We start from the raw sequence: 14,781 nt of genomic DNA, 5'->3' as shown, positions 1-14,781 counted from the left end.
AACTTACTTTCTAGAGTATAGTTTTATACATTTAAGAATTCAAACTACTTGGACATGGAGTGATAGTACAGCCAGTAAGGGATTTGCCTTGTACTAAGTTAACCCAGTTTCAATATTTGGTTTCCTATATAGAAATCCATGAGCACCACCAACAACTAGAATTCATCCCTGAACACAGAGCTGAGAGTAATCCCTGAACACTGCCAGGTGTGGCTTCAAAACAAAAGCAAAAGAATTTAAACTATTTAATAAGCAACACCAGAAACAGAGGTATATTACATTTAATTTTAGATCAACAATATCCTGCCTGAAAACCACAAATATCTTAAAGAAACTTCACTAGCTTTATTCAATTTACCTGTTATTAATGTCTGAAGTAAAATTGACTATGGCCAGAGGCTTTTGATTCTCTACACATTTTGCCATTTTGAAGTAGATATCATGGATAAGATAAAAGTAAACAGTCTCCTTTGCTTTCTGCATAAAGAAAGCTAGCAATTCCCTCTTTTCTTTGAAGCAACCTTAACTTGCTTTTTATTTGCATAAAACTGCAAAAAAAAAAAAAAAACCAACTCTGTACTTATATCTGTAATTTCATCTGTACTTACACTTGTTAAATTCTGAAATAGTCCCAGCTACAACTTTTTCCAATTAACAAGATTCTTATTTGCTTCCTGCAACAGTCAGTCCTGAGAAATGTTGAAATGTGTGTAGGGGTGGAGTCAACTACTTGCTTCCATCCTGCCTTTCTTTCAGTTTGTTCTTTCTCTTTCCATGGGTTGTAACCCAGGACACCATATTGTTTTAAAAAGAAGTCCTGAGGGCAGCAGCTTCAGCCAAAGAGGTCTTTCAAAGAGGCTGCCAATTGCTTTATGGTCTAAGTGAGAATCATCAAAGCTATCAAAGCCATCCTCAACTTTATACTTTTTCAGAACTGTCTCACCATGGGACCCAGGCAGCCATTCTTGTATTTGCTAATTAGTCCTAGGTAACTTCTTGATGTCATTGTTCTTTGTTTGGGGCAGGGAGGGAAAAAAAAAGTGACAATCATGTACTGAGATTTCCCCAGTGACCTCAAGCTGTATTATAGGCTTTCTTTGAAAATAATATTTCTCAGCATCTAGTCTTCATTTTCAGTGTTTTCCAGCAATATTTGTTTATTCTATAAATGCTTTTGCTACAGAAGGGATACAATTCAAGTATAGAGCACACATTTGTATTGTTGCCTAAATACCCAACATTTACAGAAATACATGATAATTTGTTTAAAGAGTTGACAATTTTCTTTGTCCTCTCCCCAACTCACCATTTCTCATTCGTACTGTATTATACAATATACACTGTACTTTTTTACTGACTGTATCTGAAGCATCTGTGTGAACCCACCCAAATCCACTGCACAAGAAGTAAGAGCACATCAGGTAAACATTCACTTGATATGTGTTATAGCAAAAATATTATCTTTCCAAAAAGTTGATATTTTCACCTTTAATGTCAAAGAATTTCTTATTTGTCATATATTTAATATAAGACAATAGAGATAATTTTATTTGTGGGGTCTACTCTTAGTATTTGTTGCAAAAAAAATAAATAGTTTCGGGACCAGAAATACAGTGCAGGGGAAAGATAATTGTTTTGCATATGACTGAACTGAATTTGATCGTTGGCACTCAATTTGTTCCACACTGCACTACCAAGAATGAGTCCTGAACACAGATGCAAGAGTAAACCCTAAGCACCACCAACAGTAAATCAGAAACACAAATCAATGAGTAATTATTTTGGTTTGCTGTCAGTAATACAATAATTAATAACTGATTATTAATTATTTTTTTTAAAATACTAGATCTTTCAAAAACTAGAAATAAGATATCTGAAGCCCGGTGCAATGCAAGAAGAAAAACTCACTGGCATGAAAAGATTTTCTGTTTTGGTGAGAAGAACAAAACAAAGGCCCCTTTGGTACTGGAAAAAACATCTCTCAGAAACATGATGAGGGGGAGAGGGAAGCTCTGAGGCCAGAGAAGATGAGTTAGAAAAAAGTTATTTGGAGACTGGCCTAATCTTGGTCTTATCTCCAGTTACATGACATTAGAAAACAGAAGTAGTTAAATTTAGGCTGATGGTGATCACAGGCTGGAAGAACATTCTGGTCTCTGGTTCTCTTCTTAAAATGGGAGAGTAAAGGACACAAGTAATGATTTGAAAGGAAAAGAACTGTTGGATGGTTGTAGAAAGTTGCATAAAAAGTGAAGCCAACTGATTGGAACAGAGAAATGCCTGATTCCGGGACATCATTAAGAGCTCCTTGAATTTTATCTAATAAAATGAGGTTGATCGATTTGGTTGTAGAGACATACATTACAGTGATTTCATCACTTGAGCCAGCCTTCACTAATCAAATACAACTTAACCTTTCTCACATCATTAATCTTTGTTATTACTAGTGTCTCTAAATAAAACAAAATTTTCATTGATTACCTGCCATTGCTGATTATAATAATTGATAATTAGCCAACTCAAATTAATGAACTAATGTCTTGAATTTTCTGTAACAGAATTTTCTGTGACTTGACAAATCTCACTGGTAAATTTCAAATGTTGTACCTACTATATAAAACTGATCCATGTAAGGCTGAATGGTACTGTTGCAGTCTCTTCTTAAAAACATATCATAGGGGCCAGAGAGATAGCATAGCAATAGGGTGTTTGCCTTGCATGAGACTGACCCAGGACAGGTGAGCCTGGGTTCTATCCCTAGCATTCCATATGGTCCCCCGAGCCAGGAGCTAGTTCTGAGTGCATAGCATGGAGTAACCCCGGAGCATCCCAGGTGTGGCCCAAAAGCAAAAAAAAAAAAATCAAATTATCAAATGCATATTAGGAAAAAGTCACATAATTTATTCAGTTATTATCCTTATGTGTAAAGAATCTTTCACATCTGAATGTTAAGGTTTATTTAAAACTTTGAGGGCTAGCACAAAAGTGAGAAGCCGTGAAAATCATCCAGTTTAATCTTGACACCAAACAGATCCTAGAGTAGGGCTATTTGAAGCCCTTAAGATCCTTGGATTTTTCAAGGAGTGGATGGAGTCAGGAAACAGCTCTCAGGGAGGCAAGAAAGACCACATCCTGACCCAATATTTACCAGCCAATTCATCTGACCAAGAAGCCAATCAATCTGACCAAGGTCCTTTTGCCTTCTAAATACCTCCTGGGAGGAACATCATGTTGGATAAGGCTGTAATTACTAGGAAAAACAGACCTCACACTATAGCCAACCTGCTCAACACCAACATAACCACCACCACCAGTGTGGCGAAAGCCACCCTAACCACCAATCTATCACCAACATTCCCTGAGACAAGAATGACTAGGGTTAAATAATTTATTAAGGAATAGATATGCAAAACAAAATAATCAAATTGTTTGAAGAATTAAAATTACTTTAAATGGTTTTAAAGCTAGATTTTATTGAGAGTATTGGTGCTTTGAAAAATAAACATGTAAATTATTTAGTACATGTGAGGAATTTGAAAAAAAAAAAGATGAGTTCATCTTTGGGTGTGGGTTAAACTCCAAGTGAATACATGTAAAGATTGTCCTTTTAGGAAGTTTCAGTGATATTTATAAAAGTAGGTTTCATTCACACAGAGATTTTTAAGCTCTGAATTTGGATAGTGTAGTTAAGTGTACCATAGTGTAAAAGAAAATAAGAGGAAAATACCAAATGGAAGCCAACTTTATATACAGAAAATTTTTTTAAAAAGGTGTTTTAGTCAGTAACAGATTCAATTTACACAATTGTATTTGGTTGTTCATTAATTTCAACATAAAAATGACTATATTAAAAAGAAATGAAATGAGAAAAATATGTATTTTATTTTCTTAAGTTCAATTTCAAAGCAGTTATAGCAAATTATTAAAATTATTTAATTGTTTTCCAATAACAAGAAAATCGTTCTGAGTACACTTATGATATCATAAAAATAGTAAGATATGGCTGCATATCACCAGAAGTAATTGTTGACTTAGAGTAACTGTTAGTAATATATATTTAAATACAAGTCTGAGTAATAGTACTGTGGGTAGGACATTTGCCCATGTGCAGTTGACCTGGGTTTAATACTGAAACCCCATACGGTGACTGAGCATTACCAGGAATGATCTCCAAGTATAAGACTAAGCCCTGGGCACTGTGATGGCAAAAATAAAAATAAAAAGATAGATATAGGATAGATTTAATATTTGTCAAATTGCTGACATATAAGAAAATACAAATGGGTTTATGAATGTATTCAAAAGTCAAGTATTGCAATTGAACACATAAGGAGAAATAATATAATTTTCACTTGCTAGAACCATGATCATATTACCATAAAATTGAATTTGTCCCAAGGTAATAAAGTTGTTACTGCAAAATATGTAATAATAACATAGTTATTAATATAAGATTCCACACATCGTTAAGGATTATTACTTTAAAACAAGATTATCAATTTGCTTCTTTAGTCATAAAATGTCAGCTTCAAACCTATGGAAAGAACTGAAACAATGACTCCTTGGTTTCCTTTAAAATGCTAAGGCTCAAAGCCTATAAGAAGATTTGTGGCTGAAAAAAACTCCTTTGGTGGTGGTGGTGGGGAGTTGGGGCCACACCCGGTGACTCTCAGGGATTACTCCTGGCTATGTGCTCAAAATCGCTCCTGACTCAGGGGATCATATGGGACTCCAGGGATGGAACCCAGGACTGTCCTGAGTCAGCCGCTTGCAAGGCAAGCTCCCTACCACTGTTCTATCGATCTGGCCCCATGAAAAAACTTTATGCTTAGCAATCAGAGTGGGATTCTTTCAGTATTAAGCCACCTCAATACCTTAAGCTCATGTTTTTCTTGTCCAAATATATTTTTATAATGTGCTTGTAATTTTATCATAATAAAATGGAATGGGGGAACAGTTAAGAAAACCACGACGTTTTGCAAAATATTATGGCCCTAGGTATATTTAACTATTTTACTATTAATTTTTGTTTGCTGGGTTTGGGGCCACTTCCCAGGGGTTACCTCTGGCTCTGAACTCAGAAATCGCTCCTGTCTTGGGGGCTATATGGGATGCTGGGGATCGAAACGAGGTCCATCCTGGGTCAGTCACATGCAAGGCAAACGCCCTACCACTGGGCTATCACTTCTGTCCCGTACTATTAATATTTTTAAAAGACAATATAGACTCTATAATAGTTGTGAGGGGAGAGAGAAACCTGACTCTCAGACTTTCTCTTGATCATGGACCAGACAATCCCTCCTAAGCAGTTCAACAGACCACTTTAGACAGATCATTTGCAACCTAGTCACAGGCCTCTTGAACAGAATTATTATAAGTGCATAAAGTATTTATATTACAAACTGTGAGTGCAAGAAGAGAAGCTCTTTGTAAGGGAATCATACTTGAAAGAATGACACTAATCATTCACAATAGAAATAGCTCTGAGTTGTCTTGTTTGGTCTGTTGTTCAAAACAGTCATGAGGAAATCAGGGTGGTGGGTAGTTAAACCAGAATGGTAAGGGAGCCTGATAGGCCATTTGCTTCTTATTTACTGGAGCATGGCTTAGAAAAGCACATCATATAGCATGCCAACCCAGTTAGCTGGCAAATGTCCATTCCCATCCCCTTAGTGCATTCAATGATGGAGGACTTTATCACCAGTTGGAGACCAGAAAATAATGGGACACAATCTGTGACCAGAGATATTTAATGTCACTTTAACAATGTTCATATAAGACAAGTGGAACTGGGATACATGCAGGGTGATGTGGCATAAAAGAATATAGTCTGAGGAAAGTGAAGAGCTAGGGAGAAGATAAGCAGGGATACTGGGTTTTAGGAGTGTCTCAAGAGCAACTCAGTGTAGACAGGTAACTTCTCCTTTAACCAGAGCCCTTTGTGAGAGAGTAGAGATGGCCAGGAGTCAAGTCCAACTAGGAATAATTGATCATGGGAGGATGGCACCCTTCTTTTTGCTGTCCTTCACCATCTCTGCTGTTTTGGTGTTTATAAGGCTTTTTGCCTCAAGGAGAATCCCTGGAAAAGTTGTTCTATGGGAAAACCCCTAAACATTAGCTCTATGAGGTTCCCTCTGACAGGTGCTTTGAGAACAGAGTCCAAAGGAGATCCAATAATATAGGTTCATTTGTAAACTTTGTTAAAAATTGCATGCATTACAAAAAGCAAAAACAAAATCAAAGGTACAACTAGCCAACAGTGTTTTTCTCAAAGAAATGAAATATGACTTGTAGGGTATTAGAACTTTCAACATTTGTTCTTACTTCCTATTTTAAAGAATTATATCTAGGATAACCAATATAGTATTTTCTTTAAAATATGCCCAATTTCTCTAATTAATGCACTCAAATTTTGGAAAGAGATTTGATTTCTATCACTGTGAAATTCCCAAAACCACCTCTTCCATTTTATGTACTCCTCCCCACATATTAACTAACTCCCTAGAAACAATAATTATATCCTTCTCCTAAAGTCTATACATTGTATACCTGTCTCCTAAACTTTTTTACTTTTTTCTACTTATTCATATTCCAGCATATTCTTCACAAGGACTACTCCTACCTTATTTCATAATACATACACATGTACTCATCATTTCCATACCTTTAAATAAAATCTTTGCCTTATGTAGCTGTGAGGTGTTGAAGTCAGTTTTATTTGATTCATCATGAAAATCCCTTCCTTCTCCCATCTAAATCAAATAATTTAGTGTGTCTGACCCAAATTTAAAGTCCCCTTAAATCTATCTGTGCTCTCTCCACAGTAGCTTTTAATTTCTTAGATTGAGATATATTTGTTTTCATTCAAGGAAATTGATACAAACAGCAAAGGATATAAGAGTAAATTTAAAATTTACAAAGCTAAAAGAAATATGGGACTTTTGGTTTGTCAAGAATTTCAATGTGATTATAACTCCAAATTATGGAATTAAAATATCTGAGAATTCATTTGCATACATTGATTTTAATAATAAAATGAAGATTCCCATGTACTCAGTGGTATTGACATGCTAGGTATGGTATATTATTTATTAGTTCAATGATCTTGAATTTATGTAAAAACAAATAGAGGCATACAGATTCAGATGTTTTCATCTACTCCTCTTTTACTCAATTGTATATAACTAGGAGGTATTTAATATATGGAAAGATGTATATTCAAAGAGATGCCTCTTACCATTATTAATGAATATAAAATAAGAGAGAAACTATATAACAAAATTTATATTTTATTATTTTTCTTTTGTTCCTTTTTTTGGGGGACTCTATCTGGCTTTGCTCAGGTCTTACTCCTACTTCTGTGCTCAGGGATCTCTCGTAGGGCAGCTAGGGGGCTCATATATAGTACCAGAGATTAATCCTAGGCCAGCCACATACCTTACTTACTGTGCTATCTCTCAGGCCTCTAATATATTTTTAGTATAGAACTAGTATATCTTAGCTTTCTTTCCAAGTGAGATATGGATATGTACCCATTAAGAAAGCACAAAAAGCAAGCTTGAAATAAAACACTCTTAATAGAAGTTATATCAAGATACTCCAAAATCAATTAAACTAATTTAATTGCATGTCCTGAATCAGAATACATACAATTGCATCATAATTTTTGGGTAAATTGGACTTTCCTATTTGCTGACTACTTATATATATGTTAATCACCTGATGCCTTTCCAATAGGAATAACTCTTTTTCTTATATTATAATCATTTAACACTAAAAGAGATGTAATGATATTAAACTTACTGGTAATGATGGTTATCTATTTAACATATACATTTTTCATACTCTTAAATGTATGATTCAATTTATGGGCAAATTTTTCTCATTAAGTTAATTGAAAAATATTAGCATTTGTATATGTTGCATATTAGAAAAGGATACTGATTATAATGGGTATGTTTGTCTATCTACTTCTACTAAAATATCAGTAACAGTTGTAAATATAAGTGTGAGTGTGTTATGTAGGAAAATTGACTCACATGGAATAGGCCATATGCATGTGACTCCAATTGTGATGAACTTTTTGTGGAAGAAACATATTGGCTGTTTGACCATTACATACCATATTTTCCGGCATATAAGACGACTTTAGAAACAAATAAAAGAAGTCAACCGAAAATTGGGGGTCGTCCTATACGCCGAGTATATCCTGAAAAATGTTTTAATATGCCGCTAAATGAAGATTGTCCGAATAGTGCCACAAAACGAATTTTCCAACTCGATCCTGCACCAATCACTGCAAGGCTGCTCAGACCGCCTCTCTAACTCAGCCAATCCAAGCAGGCTTTTTATGCATGCAAATTAGACAATGTTCTGGACCTGAATCTCCACTGTCAAAAGCCTGCTCAGATTGGCCAGAGTCAGAGAGGAAGTCTATTACAGGATAACCTTTGAACCTTTGCTTGTTGTGATTGGCTCACTGTGGTACATACAGTTGCAGCACAGGAATGTTCTGTCTGATGAATATAAGCCTAAACCTATGTTTTATATGCTGGAAAATACGGTATGTCTGGTGGTTGCCGTACTTGAGAATGAAGGCAATATTATCCTCAGGCCAACTCCACAAGTCCTTGACCATGTCATGTCATTTCACTTGGCTTACTTAGAATAAAGGTCTCTTAATTATTTAAAAAAAAACTATAATTCTATATTGTCTTCCTTACACATATTTTTAAATATTATATGAGTGCAAAATTATAATGGAAAATGTACTTTTATTTAAATATACCATAATGTCCTAGTTAGTAGTACTGTAAACAGCACATTTTTCCTGACATGTAGAATTACTTCTGAGTGGTAGCATTTAATTTATGGAACTAATGTGTAAGATATTGATTTACTTTTGACAATGTACATTGTGTAAAATATCCACAGGAAATATTTTTCTTTGCACAATTTTAGAACAGAGAAAAACCTCAGGCAAAAGATACCAAACAATCTCCATTCAACTGAGAAGCATTTTGATGACATTATTAAATTTAATTTAATAACATCCATTTTGTACCAAGCTCTATCCTATAGAAAATTTTAATAAAATGTATGCTATTATTTTGTTTTAAGGTTCATATATATCAGAGTATATGAAGTAAAACCAAAGAATTGTGTTGCCAAGCAAACTGAACAATGAATAATTTTTCTGAACTGTCTTGTTAAATATCTTGGGCTTGACACATTGTTGGTTATGATGACAGGTTACAAGAAATCACCGTGCATGCTTTCTTGGATAGTTTTACATCTATACATCTTATTTGAGTGTTTTGAGAAAGAGGATGTTCTAACTTCATGCTGAAATAAATGCCATATGGGAAGGATATCTGAATAGAGGCACTGCCTTGTGCAAATGATGATACTGATGTTAATGGCATAAGTTCTTACCTTGATAATTATTTCAAAGTACTAACTAATTATAGCAGAATGAAAGGGACCATGGAAACCATTTATCTATTTTACCAATGATGGGTGGGTTGAGCTTTTCACATTGGAACTGAAGAGAGGAAAACTCAAGGGGTTCATTACAGAAGACTATTTTTTGATGTCTAAAAAACATTTTTATTGTATAATTTGAAGCAACTCACTTCAGTTTGACATAAGTTTCTTACTCTGCGTTGAACACTTGCTCTTAGCAATATTTGTGGAACAGTGCTCTGACAGAAAAATGTTGATCTCTTGCAAGCAATCAAGTTAACATTTCTTTCCAGAACATATCTTTTATCTTTTTTATTTTTACAATATTTTTGCACTTTTTATAACCATAACTTACCTTATAACTTTCTATGAGTTTATGTTATGCATTATTAAAAATTAACATGTATGTCCAATACAGGAAAATCACACATAAACCAAATTCTTTGTTTTAGCTTAGAGTCGCTCTTGGTTTAATAAACTGGCCTCACTTCTTTTTTCTTATAGTAACCACTGATTGATATCAGAAGTCAAATGCTCTTTTCTATGTTATTTGGTGGATCTCTTTGCTCTGTATGCTATGTTCCTGCAAACTCATACAATTTATGCTTTTCTTTGTCTGGCTTATTTCACTGGTCATCCATTTATCTAGGTCTTGCAAGTGTCATGGTTTTTCCTTTGAAAGCTGCTCAGTATACTCGATTCAGTGTATAAACCACATTTTTGACCAAAAAAAAAAAATTATGGGCTGGAGTGGTGGGGCAGAAGTAGGGTGTTTGCCTTTAAGTGATAACCTAGGACAGACATAGGTTCAATCCCCAGGAGTCCTATATGGTCCCCAAGAAAGGAGCAATTTCTGAGCATATAGCCAGGAATAAGCCCTGAATGTCACCAGGTGTGGCCCAAAAAGTAAAAGAAAATATTCAGAGGTGAGAGGGAAAGCAGCAGGATGGATTAGTGGGTGGGATCAGCCAAAGAGTGAGTTTTAAATATGGCTGACTTGAACTGAATGCTTATTCCAAGTGGCTCTGAACTGGGGAGCCAGGCTCCATATATCCTGTGATAGGATAGGAGATAGGACAGTGAATGGAGTCTTGCCTAGAAGCTGATCGGGTGAAACCCCAGTACCACATATGGCCCCAAGCTCCTCCTGGAGTGCTCCCTGAGCACAGAGCCAGTGGTGAGTCCTGAGCACAGCTAGTGTGCCCACCCCCCAAATTAAATGAAATTAGATTTAAAATAAAATTAAAAGCAATTTTTGACTGTGGGCCCAGAAGGATAAAATGGGACTTTAAATGTTAGTTGATGCTCATTCAAAAGTGGTCAGAGATCTTTGCAGAACTTTCCCAGAAACTCAAAGAGAGGATCAAATTTTGTCTTACTTCTCCAGGTGAACTTGGGTCAGGAGTCCAGTCTTGCAGTCCTTTACCTACTGCTGCACTGATAAATTAATTTGTGGCTTAATAAGTGTTACTTTGAGCATCATTTTTTCCCACTAACCTTAATACAATGAGCAAGATTAGTAGAATTAATGCCATCACTTACTACAGTGACTGGGCTCTAGGCTAATCTGGTCTCCAGTTTTTCTTATCACCTCTTCTTATTTTATGTTCTAGGTATTCTTGTCAAACTTGAAACAATTCTTCTATATTATCCATAGCTCTGTGTCACTGGAGGCACTGTCCAAACACTCATCCATCAGCTGAAAGATGGATTTGTCCCATGTCCAGCTGAACCTGGGCTTCCAGGCTGATGTTATGACAGAAGGTAGAAAAAGCAACACAGCCTGGAGAGAGATTTTTAAATTAACACCAAGGCCTGTTCCAAGGAAGTGCAAACTGTTTCAGAGGCTCTTTGCTGTGAGAAAAGGAAAATAACCAATTTGCCAGCTCAATGGCTGCCTAGTGTGGACTAGGGGCCAGGCCTGTCCTCTCATGCACACAGATCGTGTCTGGAAGAGCAGCTGCCCTGAATTATTACCTGGTCGAGTCTGTTGTTATCCACTGTCATCCCCCATGTGCCATCTGCCTTTGTTCTGCGTCCAGATGGGTAAATTCAGTGGACAATTGATGATTCCATGGATACCTTGGGTCTTTAAGAGTTGGACTAATTTTTGCCATTTCTCTCTCAATAGGTGTTTTGTTCCCACCGTTTTATTCACTGGCATAGTATTTTTAATATATATATATTTATATTGTTGGTTTTCTTTTCTGAAAGCAAAGATGAGGCCTCTGGGATAGAAATCAAACTTGTACTAGCATGTAGGAGGTTTTCTTTGCACACCGCCAAGCAGGGTTTGATTCTTTATTATTATTGTTGTTGTTATTGTTGCTATTAGTGTTTAATTTAATTATTTTTGTTTTCATTTATTTTATTTTATTTTTATTTAAACAGAATGGTTACAAGGTTGTTCACACTACAGATTTTCTTTTTCACAGATAAAGCCGTTCATGATTGAGTTACAGCCATACACTAATAACCTTAACCAGAGCGCATTTCCTGTACTGGCGAAGGTTGATTTTGTTATTTTTTAATTTACACACAAAAATATGGAATGCTTCATGAATTTACGTGTCATCTTTGCACAGGGCCCATGCTAATCTTCTCTGTATAGCTCCAATTTTAGTAGATGTGCTGCCAGAGCGAGCATTGCAGTTTGATTCTTAAGGGTTTGATTATGGGTTTGAAATTGATTCTTAAGGGTTTGAAATGAAAATTAAGGATTTGGTTCTTAACAGTCCATATGGTCCTGCCAGGAATGATTCATGAATACAGAGAAAGAAACACGCCCTGAGGCCTGAGGGTGTGGTTAAAAAAACAACTAACAGCAAACAAACAAAAACAAATAAAGAAAAAGAAAAGTGTGCCTCCTTCCTCCAATTACAGCACTGTTCTCCTGATCCTGGGGCTTCCTTCTCACTCTATCTGGTCCAATAGGATGTCTGGCATCTGCTCTTTCACAGCGAGGACCACTGTCCTGACATTTGTGATAGCTGCTCCTCCCCCCACTCCAAACCTTCTCCACCCTCCAAAAAATAGACAGAAAGAAACACGTCTTGCATTTTTCTCTTAAGAAAGCGTGAGCTAAGTCCTTGATTTAACTGTCTCAAGCTATATTAAAGAACAGATCTGGGATATATAGCTTTAAAAATATCTGAACACAGCTACAGATACCGCAAACTTGGTGTCCAAGAACAGTCCTGTGGAAAACAGGACATTCCCTTAATGGATGTCAGTATTGTTTCTTTGCTCAGAAAGTCTGAGCATTTGGAGACTTGATTGGCGAGGTGGGGTGGGGGTTGGGCACCACACCAGGTGACACTCAGGGGTTACTCCTGGCTATGAGCTCAGAAATCACTCCTGGCTTAGGGGGCCATATGGGAGGCCGGGGATCTAACCGAGGTTCGTCCTGGGTCAGTGGCATGCAAGGCAAACACCCTACCGCTGTGCTATCGCTTTGGCCCCTTGCAAGCAAATTCTATCCAAGAAGTAGCAGCTGCGTCTTGCATTGGATCTGGCTTTAAAGTTTAGATTGTCCCACAGCAAGACCAGGCACAGACAGACAGTTGTTTCTATTGACTCACAAACTTTGCTTCCATCATTTTATTGCAGTATTGCCAAGACAATACGTCATCAGGGACACTAGGCCCTGTCACATATTCTCTCATGCTTCAGGGGTCCAGGAGTTCCAGATTTTGCCCCTGAAATCTAATCCCAACAGTCTTCACAACAGTTACCTTAGCTCAGTGCTTCTCAATTATTTTCTGTCATGTCCCCCTAGGAAGAAGAAAACATTTTTCTAGACCCCTCCCCGTGAGACTGTAAATAGTATCTTTATTAAAAAAACAAAAACTTCAACCTGCAAAACAAAAATATATAAAATAATTTGAGCTGATATTTTAATCAGAGGTGATGTCTGGATGAATGGCTCCAATGAGCAAGTTTTGCAATGCATAACTTTTCGAAGCGGGATTTGAAGCAGGACACAGCAACTCTCAGCTCCAGAGACATACAGGACACAGCAACTCTCAGCTCCAGAGACATACAGAGACATGGGGCTTAGCTTGTTATGACAGTGTTTGCCAGGTCAAACGTGCCCCTCTTTTTTTTTTTTTTTTTTTTTTTGTGGTTTTTGGGTCACACCCGGCAGTGCTCAGGGGTTACTCCTGGCTCCATGCTCAGAAATTGCTCCTGGCAAGAAACGTGCCCCTCTTTATGGAGCCTCTCAGCCTTCTTGGGGAGCACCCCACTATTTGAGAAGCAATGCCTTAGCTCCACCTGTGTCTCACTCCACTCAATACACTGCCCATCTCTTTCAACGTGTCTTTATCATCACAATTTCTGTATCCACTCATTATTTGTGTATTTTTCCATGTCCTGGCTATGTAGACAGATATATCTCTATTTGAAACCAGATATTTGTGTCTGAGGGCTTTGTGACAGAACAGGGATTATGTTGATGGAAGTTGTATTCTTACCTGATAGGAGAAATCTCTGCTTGTATTCATAGATATAGCCTGACAGTCCTTTGCCAAGCTGTCAGCAGTTTTTCTCCTCAGAACAGGCACTTTTCAGGACTAAATCCTTTGTATTGTTGTTGCTATTGTTTGTTTGTTTGTTTCCCCCACTGTCAGTTAAAGGCTATGATCCTCCAACAAAGTAGGTTTAAATATTTGTCACAAGTTCATTGCTTTCTGTACCAGTTTCTGTTGTTGTTTATTTATTTCTCTACATGTTTCCCTAATTACCATTCCACAAAATGAATGTTAGTGGTATAATTTCAGTGTGACCCATTGCTAGTGAAGGAAATTGAACCTCCACAGTCTTTTGATATCATGAGATGAGTGGGGAACCTTCGAACCAACCCTCCCGAAGATATCCCAGAGCAACCTTAGTTAATTTTGGGAAGAGTCCAATGTTATATGAGGTTTTCCACTGTGAAGAAGTTGGTCATCCAAAGCCCATTCTGGATATTGAGCCAAGTTCATTTTGAGAGTTGGAAATGGTGACCTTCATCTTGAAAATCAACAGCCTTGTTGAAAATCAAGACACTGAAGACACTGTGTTCATTACTGGGGGATGGATGGTCTCTATCTCCAGTCCTAATGGTCTCCTTCTGACTCAGGAGTTGTTCCTAATGTGCTCAAGGGATCACATAGTACCAGGGATTGACTCAGGGCTTCTGCCCACAAAGCCATTGCTCCAGCACCTTGAGCCATTTCTCTTTTCCACAAGTGTTCTGAGACTTGAGCAGGAATTCAGGATGCATTTGCAAAGCTGTTGCATTTCTATGGGCCACCAGGAGAATAATCAGGGATT

The 14,781-nt window shown here is 36.9% G+C and overlaps 1 non-coding gene across 1 annotated transcript; it reads right to left on the bottom strand.

The window, feature by feature from the left end:
• Positions 1 to 12,005: 12,005 nt before the first annotated feature.
• Positions 12,006 to 12,112, bottom strand: LOC126004709 (U6 spliceosomal RNA). The gene has a single exon (XR_007493972.1). It is a non-coding gene; the product is annotated as a U6 spliceosomal RNA (small nuclear RNA).
• Positions 12,113 to 14,781: the final 2,669 nt, after the last annotated feature.

This window comes from Suncus etruscus, chromosome 3, assembly GCF_024139225.1.
Source record: "Suncus etruscus isolate mSunEtr1 chromosome 3, mSunEtr1.pri.cur, whole genome shotgun sequence".
NCBI classification, from domain to species: domain Eukaryota; kingdom Metazoa; phylum Chordata; class Mammalia; order Eulipotyphla; family Soricidae; genus Suncus; species Suncus etruscus.
Note: the sequence above shows the minus strand (reverse complement) of the source record. Positions and strands in the feature narration are given on the sequence as shown.